At 33.7% G+C, this 20,191-nt stretch overlaps 1 long non-coding RNA gene across 1 annotated transcript; it reads left to right on the top strand.

Annotated features, from left to right (window-relative positions):
• The first annotated feature begins 613 nt into the window (after positions 1–613).
• On the top strand, positions 614–17,885 carry LOC121320535. The gene is made up of 3 exons (XR_005950862.1): positions 614–655; positions 16,310–16,380; positions 17,828–17,885. It is a non-coding gene; the product is annotated as an uncharacterized LOC121320535 (long non-coding RNA).
• Positions 17,886–20,191: the final 2,306 nt, after the last annotated feature.

The following is a 20,191-nucleotide window of genomic DNA, read 5'->3' as shown; positions in this document are numbered from 1 at the left end:
CCTTGCCTGAACCACACACTACCTACATTGATACCTGGACTTCTTTGTTGCTAATCAAAGCTGAAAGGAGCATGTAGCTTGCTCTTTCATCCGTGCCATTAGGTTGTCAAGAACTAGAAGTGTTAGCTTTCTCTGCAAGTGAGAGTTTGAGTTAGCAATTGTCCTTTTGTCTCAATGGGTAAATCTCCTGGTTAAATAAATACATAAAAATAAAAAAAAGACCCTAACTGGATAGACAGTGGAAAATGTATACATCTTTACAGAACCAAAAAGCACACAACAGGTTTTTGGATTGGATGCAAACATTCACAATATGTTAAAGTTGAAACATTTAGGAAACTAAACGAAATCTAACATCCCAAATGTACCTACTGTATGTACCATCTCAGCTATTCTGTAAATAGCATGTTCCCCAGCATTGCCTGCCAGAAGAGTGTTTCAAACCCCTCTACTATTACACTGTAAATAAAAAAAGTAGTTTCAATCATAATATGAACCTAGCAGAATCATGTTACTTTAATTTGATTTGATAGCTACTTTAATAGTAAAGAAGGAGAAGTGAAATGGATAACAGTGTTTTTTCTTTATTTTTTAATTTATTTTTCTATTATTATTTCAGGTTTTGCCATTGCAGAATCACCCAGGAAAGACCAAAGTATGTATCATACTTCAATTAATTAATTCTCTCTCTGTATGTGTGTGTGTGTGTGTGTGTGTGTGTGTATATGTGTGTGTGTGTATATATATATATATATATATATATATATATATATATATATATATATATATATATATATATATATATATATATACATATATATATATATATATATATATATATATATATATATGTATGTATATAATAAAACAAATTTGGAAAATTTGGATTGCATTAAGCTACATGTTTTGTTTTGCTGCTAGACCATCTGTGAAATAAACCCGTAGTTCTATGGTTATCAAGGTCATTTAACATGCCTGTTTAGACGCTTCTTCAGCTGACACTGTCTGAGAGATGAAGAAAACAATTAAGGGAAATATTTGGCATTTTTAAAATTTGTTTCCCCTGTGTTGTACCCTTTTTTTAAATATTGGTATGCTAGAAAAATGAAACTGCAACATTTCAGGTGTGTCTCACCCTGTACATGCACCTTTGTAACGTAGAGGGAGACTCACAACATGCTATAGAATGTTGTTTGTTCGAGCTGTTTAAATGGATATGAGATTTGATTACATGATACATGAAATGTAATATTGTTTATTTTGGAGCGTTAAATAACAAATGATGTTTTTAAAATGTTGAATGTTGGGTAATAAGAAGTCAACATTATTTTCTGTACCTTCTGTACTTAAGTGTTCTTTTACATTATTCAGCAGTGACATTTAAAACAGCCCAGTTGCAGTTAATTTTCATTCATCTGTATTTGATTTGCCAAGAAAAAACATATTTAAGTAACTGAAGCTGGATATGCATGCTGCTTAGCCTAATTATTAATATAATGGAAACATACTCACTGATTATTTTTTATAGGCTCAGACATCTAGGATCATTGTCAAATATAGCAGTATTGGTCCAGGTTAAATGTTAGGTTCCATATTTAATGATTAGCTACAGTATTTTTTTAAACACTGTTTTAGTCAGTTTCTTAAATAATTTATTGTGAAACTTAAAAAAAAAATTTTCATTATTTTATTGACTTGCATACTGCTATAGCATTTTTTTTTTTATTTTTTTTTTTTTTTTTTGATGCTGTGCAGTTTTAATTATCCAAGACTGGCATACTGTACATTGTTGCCACATTTTCAAACCTGGTGAATGCCACACATACTACATATGTTATAGTATGGAGTAAGGATTTAATATGCGCTGTTGAAGTCATTGCAGGTTTCCATGAAAACAAAATAGAACACAGGTAAGCAAAAACATTGGAGTCTTTTGCAAACAGAGTTTATTTACTGTGGCATACATTGCTAGCGTTGTTTGGACCTGGCAGACATGAGCTTTTAACATGATGTTGACACAGATTTTAAATGAACACAGACTATTGGTTTTTCTAGGGTTCATGAAACTTCAGGATTTTATTTAAATAGTTGTTTTTCTAAAAAGCCAAGTCAAAGACATGAAGAGAATTATACAGTTCAGGATCACTGCCTCTTCCTACAAAGCTTCATGGGCTCGCCTTTCTATTATCTAATGCCACACTTCAGTAATTGCTTTGGGAGGTTTGCAGGGTCAGCATTGTGCAGAGGATAGACAGCATTACAAATGGTTTACAGCTTTTAACAACAATTTGGACACACGCATTGTTTGTTCAAAACAAAAACTTTCTGATGATGTATTAAAATAAATATTTAAAACTGGTCGGCTGTGTAGGTGAATGAAGTACTTTTTTGGAGAGCAGGTGACTGATATATATATATATATATATATATATATATATATATATATATATATATATATATATATATATAAAGGAGCAGTCATTTTAATTGCAGGTTAATGCTACAGTCTTTGAGTATATAGTGCTTACTGAGATAATTTTTAGGTGGGGTTAGCGTGTTTGTTTTGTCAAAACAGAGAACAGTTGTAACCAAAAGCATAACTTAATAAAAGTAAAAATAAAACAGAATTAAATTGCAGTTAAAACCTGCAGTGTTAAGAGTCAAAGTAAAGCACAGTACTGTATGTCTATTCTTTTTTAATGTGAGAAATTCTAATCAGGGGACATGCCATTTTGCTATTATTAACCTACTTTCATTTTCAATTTTAATTTTCATTGAACCCCAAATACATTTTCTTCTGGTGAGAAGGCAGCATACGTTAGGTTAATGCCAACCCACTTTTCAGTCTTATTTTTAAACCCTAGTGAACTCCATACATGGCCATTCAGGTATTTCACTGATTTAAAAAATGCCTTTTGGATTCTAATAGTGCTTGGGCCTCTTCCAGGCTGTAGCTGTGTCCTGAGTTAACCTCGCTACCCATATGGTTCCCTACAGCCCTGGTGGGATCACTGAAATGCTAAAAGAAAAATGTCTGGATAATAAGCAAAAGTTGCTAAAACAAGTGTGAGTCTTGTGCAGATTATGAAGTGTTTCGTTTACACTAGTTGCTGCTCATTTTCAACTACAGTTTATTTATTTTTTAATTGTTGTTTAATGTTACGCTCCTTGAGATAGCTCTGCAATGAAAAGCACTATACAGATAGTTTGATTTGATTCTCCACGATTTTATCAAGAGCGCACTGTAAATGCTCTTCTATTTATAAAAAAAAAAATGTACATATGACATCTGGACTCAATTCAGAATAGCTAACTGCATAGGGTAGCAAACAATAACAAAAAAAAAGTGTTATATTGACTAGATGAAAATAAACCCAACAACAGATACAAGTAGCCTACCAAAATCGCTAAAGTGAAGAACATGATTAAAAGAGGACTTATAAACCATACTCTACAGAATTTAAACAAACTGAGATCGATCGGCTGAAAAGGGCAAGAAGCTTGCTAAAGGAGTGATGGACTCCACTGCTTCGAAATGCAAGATGTGGACGACAATATTCTGAATCTGTAATTGCTTTTTGCAAAGAAAAGAACGCTTGACTCGTGCCAAAAGAAAAAAAAAAGTAGTAGGTAGGCTATGTTGTTATTGTTACTAGTAGCCACCTGTACACTTTCGCAGTTTTCTGTGTTCATTTAAAAATGATTATTTATGTGTTAAATCCTGCCCAGTCATTTTTTTTTTTTTTTTTTAATGGCCGGAAATTACCGCCGTCTTTTATGCATATGGGCCTATGTCTTGTGATACTGGACCTAATAAGTAGTGTAGTTATGTCAGTGGTACTTTTATTAGACAGATTGCCGTTTACATTATCAATGCAAAACAATCTACCTTTTATTAATCCCTTTCTACCGGTTTCAGGAATGAAGTAACACAGGCAAATGGCCTAATTTGTATACAGTATGCACTTTGGCATGGATCTATAGATGTTTTGTTTATTATCTAGATTAAAGCTGGTTACATCTATTTGTTTAAACGAGCAGACAAAGGCCCAGATGGATTTTCTGGAAAAAGCTCATCACAAGAGTTCACTGAGTAAATGAAGGCACAGTGTCCAGTTTACTGGTAAATGCATAGGATTGTAAAGCACTGACTCAATACTAGCACGCTCAGCATGAATGGAGTGGAATGAAGCACATCTCCTGCCAGGGGCACCACCGGCTCCTCTTCCTCCACCTACAAATACCATTGCAGCAACTTGTTTTGAAATGTTAATGGGTTATTAAGTTTTGTCACCACATTCCTCATTTATACAATTGATTGGATCCATCCAATTCTGTTTAGCTCCTGTGTATCTGAATCCAAGTCGATATGATTACAGGTGGAATCCTCCACCCACAACAACTGTTTAGATTTTCTGTGGGCTTTTGCAATATTTACCCATCATGTCATGATAAAAAAAAAGTGTGTACTTGTAAGTTAAGCTTGAACTGTTATTTGCTTAAAGACCTGCTTTTGCTTACTATTCAAGTACATTTATAGGGAAAAGAAAATATACTCCCCCTATAATCTCTCACTGTGCTGTACAATTTTCCTAAATACAGTACTGTCTGCTTGGAATTAATGTTGGGATTTTCATTTTTACATCATGTGATCTGAGGAATAAATTTCAGTGGGTCTAGAAAATCTATTAAAGTACAGCATTTAGCCAGTCCCTTATACAAGTACAGCACTGAGCTCTGTGACTCCTAACAACGTCCATGTACTCTCCTACTCGTGCTAGATTTATTCACAAATTGCTAAAAATTAATTCTTGGTCCGAGCACGAAAAAACCGTAGTGTGAATAATGAAAGGGCCATGATCCGTAATGGATACAAGGACTGACAAGTTTTCATTCAAATTGTACAATTTAATTATTTTACCGTATTTATTTTTTTCTGGTTTGGCTGTACGGTACAGATGAACATTGTATCAAATGTGATGGCTGAATTAAAATAAATAAATAAAAAAAGAATAACTGCCCCAAAGCTGTCACATAAAATTCCATAAGCAATACATTTTGTGTTGCCAAACAGATCTTCAATTTTGTGTTTTGAACAAGGAACAGTCTTAAAATACCTGACAGTACTCTGTTTAGCAGATAGCTGTTTTAATTATAAAATCTGTGATATATATATATATATATATATATATATATGTATATATATGTGTGTGTGTGTGTGTGTGTGTGTGTGTGTGTGTGTATATATATATATATATATATATATATATATATATATATATATATATATATATATATATATATATATATATATATATATATACACACACACACACACACACACACACACACACACAGTATACAGTACCAGTGTACTTGCTGGAAACTAGGTTTTTTTCATAATTGACAATATTTTACATCATATACGTTTCTGTAAATACTTGAAAATGAATACACAATATACAAAAGAAAACATAAGGAGTATCAAAGCAATTTTCAAGAAAATTGAAAATTGTCTCTAAATCTTGGATTCCTCAAACTATCCACCCTTTGCATTAATAACAGCCTCACAAACACAAGGCATTCAGTTAACAAGTTTCAGCAGGAAATCACCCGACATGTCTTCCCAGCTGTTCTACAGCAATTCCTAGAGATATAGGGCACTTGTGGGTAACTTTGCTTTGATTCTTCTGTCCAGTTCGTCCCAAACAAGTTCTATGGGATTGAGGTCTGGATACTGGGCAGGAGGTCATTAGATTGAGTTGTCCTTCACTTTCCTTCTTCGCCTGATAGTTCTTGCACAACTCTGAGGTGTGTTTCGGGTCATTATCTTACTGACGAATGAAGGACGTCCCAACTATCCGTAATCCTGATGGAATGGCATGCCTCTGAAGTATGCTATGATAGCCATGCTGGTTGAGCTTGCCATGGACTTGGTAAAGATCACCAACTCTGTCACCAGCAAAGCAACCCCAGATCATGACACTGCCTCCTCCATGCTTGTCAGTGGGAACCACACATGCAGAACTCATGCGCTCACCCTCTCTGCGTCTTACAAATACTTGGCGGTTGGACCCAGATATTTCAAATTTTGACTCATCGGTCCATAAGACCGACTTCCATTCCTCAAACGTCCAGTTTCTGTGTATTTTGGCCCAGGCAAGTCTCTTCCTCTTATTCTGCACTCTTAACAATGGTTTCTTTGCAGCAATTCTTCCAGTTAGGCCAGCTTCACACTATCTCCTCTGAACAGTTGATGTTGAAACATCTGTACTTCTAGTAGCATTTAGCTGAGCTTGTATTTCAGGGACAGTTAATCGCTGGTTTCACAGACTTGTGACTCGAATGACTTGTGACTCTGATTCTGAGGTCACCCTTGGCCTGCCTGACCTTGTTCGGTCCTCATGAGTGGCAGTTTCTTCAAATCGTTTGATGGTCTTGGCCACAGCAGTTACAGACACTTGCAAAGTTCTTGCCATTTTTCTTAAAGATTGACCTTCATTTCTTAAAAGTAATTACAGACTGTCTTTTTTTTTTCTTTGCTTAACTGAGCGTATTTTGCCATTTTCTGCTCCCTTACATTCAGGAATCACAAACTTGTGCCTATGCTACCTATATTTATAGTAATCATGGACCCTCACCTGTTAACAATAATTGGTGACAAAAGGTTAGTTATGTAACATGCTAGTTAACTCAGAGAACATCTAACAAAGACACTTTTATACTTCGGCAAGTGTTCTAACACCGTGTTATACACATTTCAGACTTTTAACTGACTTGGGCTTCAGACTGAAATTCCTTGCTTTGGGTGACCATTTCATTGAAATTGACAATATTTACAATATAAAATTTTTGAATGCAATTCACTTATGATTATCAGCTTATATAAGTACACGTATCATATAATAAAATTTGTAAGTGTTTATAGACAAGTTTATACAGTTAAAAGCATAGATAATCATGAAAAACCTGGTTTCAAGCAGGTGTACTCAAACTTTTGACTGGTACTAATATATATTTTTTTTTAATTTTTTTTTTTTAAACAGAAATTTTAAGGTGTGTGTTTTTTTTTTTAGCCTAAGTGAGAGAATGAAAGTGGGAAACTGTTGCCATTTTGTTTTGAGTTCTGTGGGACTTTATAATGTTCCACTCTGTACTATGCATACTCATATCACAAGGTTTCATTTTCCATGCTGACATAATTAATAACATGGGTTTAAGGCTGCATGTAAATGTAGCTGCCTTTTTATCGTTATTGTCTGTTCACAATAGTATCCATACTGTTGCTGCAGTACTGGTTAAAGAAACTTTCCATCGGACTATTTCAACACCTGCTCTCCCTATAGGTGTAACAAACAAATACTGTTAACTGGGTCCTTGAAGTGTTACTAGCATGCATCCCAACTGCACCCTAATTTGACCTTGCAGTCAATTAAAAACAGGGAAATTGAACTTGAAAATATGTAGCATATTTTCTGTAACACACAGATGGTTTTTATATGCCTGTTTACAGTATATCCACTGTTTACATACAAACTTGATATTATGTTTATATTATGCAAGGCAGTATTTCCTTTGCTATTTGTTTAGTATAAACAGTGCATGAGTTTGTTTTAGTGCAAATTCATGCTATAGACCGGACAGATTTTTTTTTTGCTTTCTTTCAGAGGATTGTTGGCCTAAAGAAAACACAAAAACACCAATGTTTCAATGTGATTTTTTTTTTTTTTTTTTTTTTTTCTAAATGTGGAAAATGTTTTAAAGGCGTGCCATCTTTCTTCTATGTTCAAGTAATGCTCATCTTGACATTCTCTGCAAGCTTCTTTTCGGTTTATGTTGTAGGCCAGGTTTGAAACATGACTTCTTAAACCTTAAAGGGGCATTCATTAAAATGAATTGTAACTAACAAAATAATCTTTACCTGTAATAAACTTGTATTCAAGATATATATTTAGAATGTGCAGTTTTGAAAGAAACACAAGTTAACACTTAGCGGTCCATTTATTCAGCGCTTGTCATGTCCAGTTTATTTTCACACGTGCTGTTTATTTTACACGCGCTGTTTAAATTTTTTTTTTTTCCCCCCAGAGTAAAACCAGTTCAAAAGGTACTGAATCGCAAAAGGACACTCAGCACTGCATCTCCAGCCAAGCCCCACCCCTTGTTCGCTGTATTTTTCACATGCCTCTTTATAGACATGTGCATACTAATAAATCCTCTCCTGATCACTCGTTTTATCACCAAACTCCTCAATAATGCGATCCAAGTCATTGTTTGATTACTATAACATCTCAAAAAGCTCTGCAAATGTCTGAGATATTCTTTGAGCGCTGGATGCAGAAGCAGCTGTCTCCTTTGTTTATGTCAGTGTTATCTCTGTGGTGCATGGGGCTGTCAGATACAACCTTTTTTTATTATTTTTTTTTTTTCATTTCCTATCGGTCTCACTCGGCCATTGAAAGGTTTTCTCTGCTTTTTCCGGAGAAAAAACAACTATAGACCTGTGCTTTACATCTTTTTGATGGTATCGGACTGGAAAGGGAAAATTGTAATGTCAGACTTGGTCCGACATAGGACCGCAAAGGGTTAAAGCAAACCATTTACTTTTCATTTTGAAACAAGTCTCCTGGTACTAGACTAGGTTAAAGAGTTTTTGGTTTTCATGACGTGCTTTCCAGGAAGATCCAAATATGACACTAAATCTATAAAAAGTGAACACATTGTGTTGAGTCTTTGAGTATGCAAAGGCAAGGGTCATATCCTAAATCGATTTAAGTGCCAACCTAGTAGGCAACCAACGGCCCCTTGGTCGCGTGCCATTAATTTAAAAAGTAATGGTAATAGAGATCGGTTCTCATTGTTATTTTTGAGCAAACCCGACCATTTTCTCTCATACTTGCTCAAATTAAAAAAAAAAAAGTCAGAAAGGTTTGCTTAAAAATAAGTTGCTGTAAGTTCACTGCAGGGTCGATATTGTTCAGATTGCTGCGTGTCATTTCACATACTTATTAGCATAGACACTACGTGGTTCTGTTTTATCTCATTATTTTCTTCCCTTGTTTTCTACTGGGACCAGGTGGAAGTACTTCAAAAGAATACCAGTGGGATTTAATACTTTAAACCTTTTTTTTCCCTCAGAAATTAAGGCATTTCCATTATTTTCTGTGTGAACCCAGTGGGTATATTGAGGCTCAGTAATTGAAATCAGTAACCCTTCATGTAAGAGGGGTATTTCGTATTCATGTTTCTTAGCATGTGTTATAAGGGCGTCCTTTGATTTGATAATTAGTGTGCTTCATTTCTTATTTTGTAGTTGCTGTGCCGTATGAAGAATGATATAAGAAATGTCTATTTCCTCATAACTAAACTTAAAAATGCAGGGTTTGGCTGCACAGTAGGTAATTGCACTGTACTTGTACCTCTGCAGGTCTGAGTTCCTATCTGGTTGTGGTTTGAATGTCTCAACTTGGCACTGAGAACTGCAAAATGGATGCTGCTTAGAGCAGAGGGTAGGCGTGATTCATGCTCACATATGGGGAAACTTCTAAAATGCACAGCTTTAATAAACTACAGGACAGTATAGAATGTGTTACTGACTTCAAGTGTCCTTAGCATTTTCCAAAAACAGGTGATCTGATGGGCAAAAACTGTTTATCCACATTTCTTACATTACTTTTAATTGACTTGTTCTAGTAAATGTACAGTAGTCATATTTACTGAAGCTGTAACAAGTAGGGTCAGTGTGGTGTTTTAAAACATTCTAATGACCAGGATTAACTTGCTTTTGCATAAAATAACGTTCTGTGTATTCCCTTTGTCAAATTAAACACAATCTTTTCTACTAGGCTGACACAAGGCAAAAGTTAATTGTTTCTGTCCTTTTAGATGGAGTTTGAATTTGTGAAATTGGAAGGTTTATGAAAGCTAAATCATAGGGAGCTTAAATTACATTCTTGTGATTAAATATTAATAAATCAATTAAAACCTAAGCTGAGTATAATATTACTTTTTTTTTTCTTCTTTGAAACCATGGCCATTAATGATTCATTACCGTATGCACTGGCAATTATTTCATTCTTTTGTTATTCTTTCTGTATGTTTTGCTGTGAATTGCTGAACAGATCTGCTGAATTCTTCAAGCCATTTAACCCACTGGTGGTTTTTCTCACTGTATTGACGAATAAATTTGGGATTTTATTTCTCTAATTATGCAACAAGTAGTATTATGTAGGAGTTTATGCAAAAAAGGATGATCCTTGTCGGGTTTGATTGATACTGTATCTCCGCAGAATTTAAGCAGCCTTTCTTGAGAATTACTATTTTACTGTTTCTGTCTCACTAATAAGTAGTACTTACACTAAAAGAATACATTCATAAGTTAATTGCCCAGGTGAAATTAACTAACAACTACCTCCAGACCTGTTCTGAAAGGGTGTTCACAGTTGATGGTAATGGCCAATAGCTATTTTAACTGCAAATAAGGTGATTACCGTTGTTCGACTAGAAGAATGGGTTGCAGTAATTGTGATGTTTCTGTATCTTGAATAACCAAATGTAATCATGTATGGACTGTCTGTTAGGAATACTCTTTCATTAATCAATAAACCGTGTAATTCGGATATAAAAATAGAATTGTCTGATTTATTATAAATTAATAGTTACCACACCCTACAGTCCTTTAATTTGTTTCTAAATGCTTCTGCTGAGCAATATGGTGTACAGACTGCTGTTTGATTTCCCTTCTTTTGAACTGCTAAACATTCTGCTCTCTGTTACAGAAGCATACTGTACTTTTTGGATAGAAATTATGGAAACATTCATCTTGACAAAAGGAATTTGAGTAGCTGGTCCTGTGCAATATTGTGGCAGATTTAAATGTATAGTCTATTGCAGTTGATCTGTTGTGTTACCTTAAAGCTGCCACTAACATGTCTTGTTATTGGATGTTGTTTTTTTAATACCAGAACATATGGTTATTCTAATAGATCAGTTCTCTATACTGCCATATGTTAAAATTAAATAGCAATACACAACATGTGTAAGCAAAATTGTAAAAAGAACACCATTAACAACAGTGATGCAAACAGTAAGTGGTGCGCAGAAATGTTAGCTTGCCATATCTGTCCCATCCCTGCTTGCTTCTACCATTATTTTACTGTTGTTCTACATTTTTGTGTGCTTTTACATGTATTGCAGTAAACACTTAAAGGCTGTCTGCAACGTACTGTATCAGGATTTGGTTTTTGGCTGCTTTATATAGCCTCACCTGCATCTACCAAAATAACTATGAACTGTGAGCTAGAAGAAACTGTATTCTGTTCATGTAAGGGTCTGGCTGGGAGACATGCATGATGGCTAGCAACATTTAAGCAATAACTGCAGGGTGTATGGAGTGTACAAATACAGAACAGTATTTGAAGTGGCTAAAATCCCTTTTTGTGATTCATGATTTTAATAAAAAGTCTGTAGATTGCTGCTACTGTACCTGTTAGTCTGACAAAAGGCTACTGTCGCTATGGACCCAGTGCGACCCATTTTTATTGCAACTGTACTGAGTTGTGTAATCACAGGTTAACATGATTTGTAATCTCAATAAAAGATTCAATTTGTGGTATAATTTGTTATAATTTTTTATCTACTTGCAAATCTGGTGGCTGCTAAAAGTGTAATCTCACAATGCATTTTTATCGATCACAGTGGCATATCTCCAGCAATGGGGATATATTGCAGGAGCCCATGCATGTTCATATGCACTCATGTCCATGCAGGTCCAAGTTTACCACATTTCTACAGTGCATCATAGGGAACCACCAATTTTTTTTTTTTATTTATCTGTAAAAAATTGAAACAAAAAGTATGGGGGGGGGACGACACATTGATTAATAGAAAAAGTGATTAGTGACCTTAACATGTTAGCTTATAAGATACTTCAGAGTAACATGTTATTCATGTTATCAGTTATTTCTAGCAGAATAGTAACATTGGCAAGGAAGCTAACATTTCCATTTAACACAACTAATTTACTACTGAATCAGCCAAGTACATGATGATGACATTTAGATGGCTTAAGATAGCATTGAAATATTTTACATCTAAAGTGTTTACCCACTTTGAGGGCATAAGAAAAGTGTTGTCATCCGTCGATACTCATCAATTCGTGCATATCAGTGATACATAAACTTGTCCTTTTGTTATGAGAGCCAGCTGTGTGCATATCAATTGTTTGTGTAATCTTAAAAAAAAAAAAAAAAAAACCTTGGTGATGTACTGTAAGCTGTTTCAAAACTAAATGTCATGATGGACCCTGACTATATGACAGAGTATTAAAACAGATCATGAGAATGCTTTCATTCAAAGGGCTGTCTCTCTTGTTGCTTGAGCTGGGTTTGATTTCACTGATCTTCTTTATTCTAGTATAAATATAATATATTCAAAGAGAAAAGTGTCTTGATGTCAGTAAATTAGAAAACAACAGGTATAATCAGCCTTTTAATCAGATTTTGTCTAGACAGGAGTTGTGCAGCATATCGTAATAGAGCTGATATTTAGGTAAGGGAAAACAAAAAGAATATGCAGGTTAAAGAATGTATCCTTTATGTACATTGATGAATTTACAGCATTCAGTTGAATCACAATAGCATTGGCAGACAGAAATGATTCAGGGCTCAATTCAAACTCTTTCTAATAAAAATGGATATTAATATATTTCACGTCTTATGAAAGTAGATTAGCAGCCACCTAGTTAATACTACTACTACTACTACTAATAATAATAATAATAATAATAATAATTATAAATGGCCTGTTTTGTTCTGCAGTATAATAATCAGCTAATTAAGCATTCAAGTCCAATTTAAACTCAGAAGTTGTGTTTGTAAATATTGACCTAACTCAGGTTATGTCATCTGTACGTTTGTAGGTGTGGGTTTACAGAGATACACTTAAAACAAGTGAGACAGGAAATGAAAATGTAATATTAAAGTATGTATTTCATTTCTATCGACCAGAGGTTTTAGAAGCTTGATTGGTAAATAATCTCTAGATTATATTATGTGTTATTGGAAAGGTTAACACAGCACATTAAACACATAAATAAGGCACAATAAAATTGTGTGTGTGTGTAAAAATATATATATATATATATATAATGTGTGTGTGTTTTCAGCTGTTATGGAGCTATTGTTAAAACAATGCAGGAAGCAGTCATAAGACAGAATACAACTGTAAAGAATCTTGCAGACTATCCAACAGTTTACATTACTTTCCTTTCTCAGTCAAATGCATTATTGTACATAAAAAACAAAGATGATTTGTATGCTGCTTCATGAATACCCAATTAAATGTGGACTCATAGTATGGCTCTCAAATTGCATTGAGCACTCCATCACACTTTAAACACCTGTACTGGGTTGTGCATGTTTGTGATGCAAATAATTACATGGTGCATATATGTATATCTGGCTTGTGTAAGTAATAGTTCAAACAGTTTATGGTTGTGAATACATCTGAAAAGTTCTGATTGTTTGTATTCCAAATACACACACAAGATGAATTGTTTATTTTAAAATCACCTTTAATTATCTGTGTGAAGTTGTATACCAGTGAATGTCTTCTGGGTGTGACATGGACTGGTTTAGCTTTGTATTAGCTCTCCTGAAGCGCACTGGGTGAGGTGCTCTACAGCAGGACTGTACTGTAACTGCTGTTTAGGCTTCTGCTTGTTAGTGTCAGCTTCCCTTTTTAAAAATGTTTGAACGTCCACCTGATTTGCGTGCCCCACATTTGATTACAACGTACTGGTAAAAAAAAAAAAAAAAAAAAGTGATACTGGAAAAGTTGTACTACTGAGTGCTGTATATTGGCAACTGCTTCTCAAATTCGGAACGCCTCCTTTGTAAAACATATTTTCACATTTGTATACTGCTGTTCTAACCTTTTTTTCCCTTTTAAGCTTATGCATTTAATTGTTTTTCATGTTTAACCAGGTTTTATTAAGGACATTTGGGAAATGTTTTCTTACTAAACAATTACAATTTACACTTGTCTAGCACTTGTGTATGTACTATAAGCATGTTCTGTACCTCAAGGTTAGGTTGACTACAATAGATTACTGTATCACAGTGCAAAACAACCACTGGTTTGTTTAATACAACATACTGGTTGTCTTAATTAAATAATGATGACGTCACAGTCTGATCTGTCTATTGGTGTATATCCTATGAGGTTGCTCAGTGAGTGAATGCACTTTATTGTGACACAAAAGCACATATTTGTAGTTTGTTATTCCAAGAACAGAAGCCATTGACATGGGTGACTCATAGTGGTACTCCTAGTAAAAGCTCAATTGAAAAGTTTGTTATATAGTTACACAGTAGTTCTGCTGTTAAGCAGCCACAGTGCTTGCTTTAATTTACATGTAAGATATTAAACCCAATCTGCAAAGTGCCTGCTTGGTGTTTTCTGTTTTCTTTTGTTTTTTGTATCCTCAGCCTTGAATGTTCACTTATCAGCTTTTGCTTATGTTGATTTTGTTTTTCATATGGTTTTTATAGGTCAATGTACTTTGTTGTTTCTTCCAATATGTACTTATAAACAATGACTTTGCAAATTAGGTAAATAAAGAAACACATACAAAACACTATGGCAAAACTTTACAAATAGAAACAAAATGAATTGCATAAACTTGAATAAAATGTATTTAAAAGACTGCAATTACACACTGGAGCATACTGGTAAAGTTTATGGAACCCAAACAAAGAGTACCGTAGGTACACAGCACTATGTACTGATACAGCAGCACTAAAAAATTATATATATATATATATATATATATATATATATATATATATATATATATATATATATATATATATATATATATATATATATATATGTGTGTGTGTGTGTGTGTGTGTATATATATATATATATATATATATATATGTATGTGTGTATATATATATATATATATATATATATATATATATATATATATATATATATATATATATATATATATATATATGAATTAGTCAAGAAAAGTAATACATTTTAGTTGTAATGCAGGAGCTGTATGATTGTTGTTTTAAGTTTCTTAAATGCATTTCTGTTTTGGTTGTATGCACAGTATTTTGGCAAATAAGAGATGATGCAGAATCTTGATCCAGACAGGAAGTTCAGAGAGTGGGAGGTGTGGTGTTTTGGAGTGTCAAATAGAAGCGAGTCATACCAAGTTGGACATTTAAAAATACATACAAGCAGGCCATTATTTATAAAATAGCTAATCCTGTTGAAAGTCCTTCTGTGTTTATAACCCATATTGTAAGAGATGGAGACGGCTAACTGTGATGGCTTATTGAAGAAAATGATGTCGACATCGCAAGATTCATTATTCCAGGGTCTCAACCATTCAAATGTTGTAGTACGTACTGAGATTCTGAGAATTAATCTCAACTTAATAGATTGAGATGTGGAGATTTTGAAAACCCTTTCTCTTATCATTTCCATTAAACATATTTAAATCTTGAGATCCTTGAAAATGTATCTGGTGATTTTGACATAACAGGTTGAAGTGTCAAGCTCACTAAATATTGATCTTGACATAACAATGTATCTGTCCTTTGTAAACCACTGAATGAAACCAATGAGTGCTCACTAGAGCTCCAAAGGCCTTGTAACTGATTAACATGGATAGGATTTAGACTTGCCCTTCTTGTGAAGGACATAGTCCTGTGAAGGACACCCCCCCCCCGAACATCAGATAAGGATGTGAGTGAAATCAAGGTAGTTCTTATTGAGGACATCCCAGCACCTTTCATGCCTTTTATCCCAATAAATGCAGATTTCAACTGTGTACTGGATTCCTATAGTAACAGTTGATTGGCATGTTTGTTTGTCGTCTTTTGATGGGACCTTTATCGCATTGTGAAGAAACTGTGGCAGAAATTACTTAAAACAATAAAAAAAATTACTTTTCTGTATTGTGTAAATATTTAGCTTTTTATCTTAACGTTGGTTGCCGCCATACAAGATGTGCTTTTTTTATTGACTACTTTACAATATTAGAATTTTATTTAGTTAGACACAAACAAATTAATACTGTTTGTTAGCATTACAGCATGAGCTAAATTTTAGTGCTGCTGCCGTAACTGCATTGTGGTAGCGCTCGTTTGAAAACAGATTTATTAGGAATGAAAAAGTGCTTGACTTTTTTCATTATTTTATTTTAAATGTGAAAGCATTATGCTAATGTTATTGATTTAATATTCATTTTCAATGTATGTGGTTTTTGTTTTGTTTTTCCCCCCAGTGTGCATGAAGTCTTACTCTGATGCTGATTCTGAAGAACCAAACACAAACCAATGCCAGAAGGCCATCCTTGTAAGTAAAAATACTAAAGTGTTTTTTTTTTTTTCTTCTTTTGGTTACATAATACCGTGCCACGCCTAGACGGTAGTCGTTATATAACTGAAGTTCACTGAGGGAGGCACTTGCCAAAATGTTTGTCTATTTTCTTTTAAGTTTTTCCTCATATAAATAGTAATTGCTTTGTAATTCAGTTCACATTATTATATGATTCTCTCAAGTTCAACTGACTCATACAACTTAACCATTTTGCTGGAACATTTCTTTTTACTTATGTTTCAAATGTCTAGATAAATGCATGTCCAATTTTGAAGGACATTATGATTATATAATCCAACAAAAAGCTTATCACCATGTGCTACACAACAAACAAAATAAACAGTAGATTGTTAATGCTTTAACATGAGGAAATAAAATCGAATGAAAACTGCTGAGTAATGTTGCATTAACATATTAAATTACATACCGCATTGTAGTTTTCCATATGCTTAACGAAAAACTGACAAATGAAAAAATAAAAAAAATTGATATATAACCTGCAATATTGTACTACTATTATGGCCTATAGTAGACTTTTGCAATATCACTTTTGTAGTTGATTTACATGATGTTAAATAAAAGATCTAAATTCTATTCAGAGTTTTATTTATTTTTTAAACTGTGTCTCAGTTGTAAAATTCTAGGTGATGCAAAACATTTGGCCATAGCTGTATATATACAGTCAGCACTCGCATATCCGACCCTATGAAATTTGTGTTTCGGTGACGGTTAAACACGTGTGACACACATCTGATTATTTCGTTTTGGCCCGTTGCAACCCTTGTATCTGTCAGTTTGTCAGGGAACACAAAAAAAATGTCAAATACATATCTGAAAGGACTGTGTTTTAAAATAGCTAGGCTTCCATTTAGATGTACTGAATTGGTTTTGTTGGTACAGTACTATATTTTAGAAGTAGTATTTTAATTCAGAGCGGTATGATTCTGAAATTGTCACTTGCCAAAACTAAAGAGATGACACGTTAACTGCAATACAGTAAATACTTTTAAATCCGGTACGTATTGTAGCAGTATGTAAAACTTTTAATGACCCAAAAACAAAATTAAATCAAAATGTTACCTATGCACTGAACTGCCTAAAACATCACCAATGCAATTCAGCAAAACCCTGGATAAGGCCCTAATGTCACAGTTAACTTGCAAATTAAAATGCACAAAAGCAACAAAACATCAGATGATAAAATAAAAAAAATGCGTCACAGTATCTAAAACTGTTTAATGATTAACTGTTACATTACCCTAGCTTGACTCGGTTGCTTTGTTTTGGCTGCATTTTCGTCATGTGAAACTCGAGGACTGGCTGTGTAACTGCACAAATATAAAACTCACTGATTTGGCATTAGAGAGAATTGTTTTATTTATTTCTTTTTTTTAAATGCGGGCTGTGGCGGATAACATTGAAGAGTTGGGCATTGTATGAGAAAACTGATTACTGAGTCGGACATTATGTGTGACAGGTAAGTGCATTAATTTTTTATATATATATATATATATATATATATATATATATATATATATATATATATATATATATATATATATATAAAAATGGGGATTGATTTTATTCTTAATACAAGGGCGGTAAAACGCGACTGATGTGTATCTGGGTAACGGATATCAGAGTGCTGACTACTTGCCATTAGGCGCTTCCTTTAAGTCCTTTAAAAAATGCAGTGAGTGAGCTTTTAAATACAGACTGCATTCACAAAATTGGATATAGTTACATGTAAGTAGATGTGCTGAGGTAGATGTATTGATATTGGTGCCCATCACTATTTTTTATGATGTTTGCAATTATTCTGAGTGTTTTATTAATAAAAGTAAGAGCCATTTATCTAGTGAACAGGTATTAACGATTTGTTTTTGTTTTTTAGTTTTTTGTATTGGCAGCACTACACAGATGTGTTAGTTGGTGGTAGACAGTAAAGAAAAAATAAAATGGAATATTCATGACCTGTACAGTGACACTTTTTAAGCACTGGTAATGTCAAATAAATAAATAAACAAAACATTTAAACCCTACCTTTTTAATTATAGCGTGTTTTTGCTTCTGTTACAAGATAAGTTATTTATACAACCAAAGCTGCAGTATGCCACAACCATCTTTAATTTCACACTAACATACTCATTGGTGTGTGTTTACCTTTTTTCTTCCATAGTTTATCCTTCTGTGCTGTCTTTTAGACAGCAGATTTTTCAGCTTTTCCCTGATGAACTAAATGTGCATACTCATTTTATGTGGCACAATAGGATGTTAAGGTATTAATGACCTCTTTAAGCCATTTAATAGCTTGGGAAGAAATTTAAAAATGTTTTTATATATATATATATATATATATATATATATATATATATATATATATATATATATATATACACAATCTCACCTGATATTTTCAAGTGAGCCTAAACAGTCTTACACATTAAATTCAGCGTTTTGTTCTGACATCGTGCCTGTTCGCTGCCTGCTTTACTGTCTAGTACCTATAACAAACAAACCAAACATATGGGGACACAGAGAGCCAAAAGCCTCCTTAAATTGCTAAACCTAACATACACCCTCTGGATGATTCTACCTTGAATTACTTGTTTCTGCTTATAATAAAGTCAAGGGGATAAAGATTCCAGAAAATACACAGAGAAAATACACTTCATATTGTGAAAAATAACTTGCATCACAGTAATTTATTCTTTCACAGTGAATAGTTAAACAGTTTTATTTTGAATATGTTAACATGTATAACAGATTACATATAGAGTTCACCTCGTGGCATAGTAAAAAGCATACTATGCAAAATGGGAGCTGTCTAAGAGAATAAGATGGATTTCTGATATATCGGTGTAAAACTTTTCTGTTTGTTTATTATTATTAGTATGAATGTGTGCTTTGAAGATTCCGCTTCCCAGCATTTTAATATATACGCAAACATGCATTTCTCAGGGGGTCGTCTGTTCGAAAACAAGCAGTTGAGGTATTTACAGGTTTCCAAATGCATAGCAACTCTTGTTTGTTTAGAGAACACAAATGGCAGACTAGAATGTGTTGGAAGTTTACATTTATTTTATAGAAACATATGTTTGTGTCTTTCAAAATGTGTTTCAGTAGCTTCAGGTGTATAAAGAATGCATTTTAAGCTCAAACTACAGTAGACGCCAGACATTGTCTGTTACAGCGTGTTCATTGAATGGCACTTTTATTACCTTGCCACAGAGACTTGAGATTTAAAAGTCTAGGCCATTGGCATTCATCATTGTTTTCACTACTTTCAGTTTGGTGGATCAGTTTCTGCTCTGCCTGGAGCCAGGCGTAAAACTATACAACTAGAATAAAAACACAGATCGTTAAAAGAAGACATATATTCTGTATAATATAATGCAAACACATTTCTTATATACACTCCCCCCTCTTCAAGAAACAAGGAGAGATGCAATTTCTACACTTGTGTAAAAATGTAATTATGAAGTGTGTCCCAAATATTATATGCTTGTTTATACCAAATGTTAAAAGTTGTATCTGGCATACGCTTGTAAACATGGCAGAATTAAACATTGTAACTGTGTGGGGTAATGTAGACCCTTGGTATTCTGTATAATATAATGCAAACACATTTCTTATATACACTCCCCCCTCTTCAAGAAACAAGGAGAGATGCAATTTCTACACTTGTGTAAAAATGTAATTATGAAGTGTGTCCCAAATATTATATGCTTGTTTATACCAAATGTTAAAAGTTGTATCTGGCATACGCTTGTAAACATGGCAGAAT

This window comes from Polyodon spathula, chromosome 9 (assembly GCF_017654505.1).
Source record: "Polyodon spathula isolate WHYD16114869_AA chromosome 9, ASM1765450v1, whole genome shotgun sequence".
Lineage (NCBI taxonomy): Eukaryota > Metazoa > Chordata > Actinopteri > Acipenseriformes > Polyodontidae > Polyodon > Polyodon spathula.
This window is presented reverse-complemented; position numbering and strand designations above follow the sequence as displayed.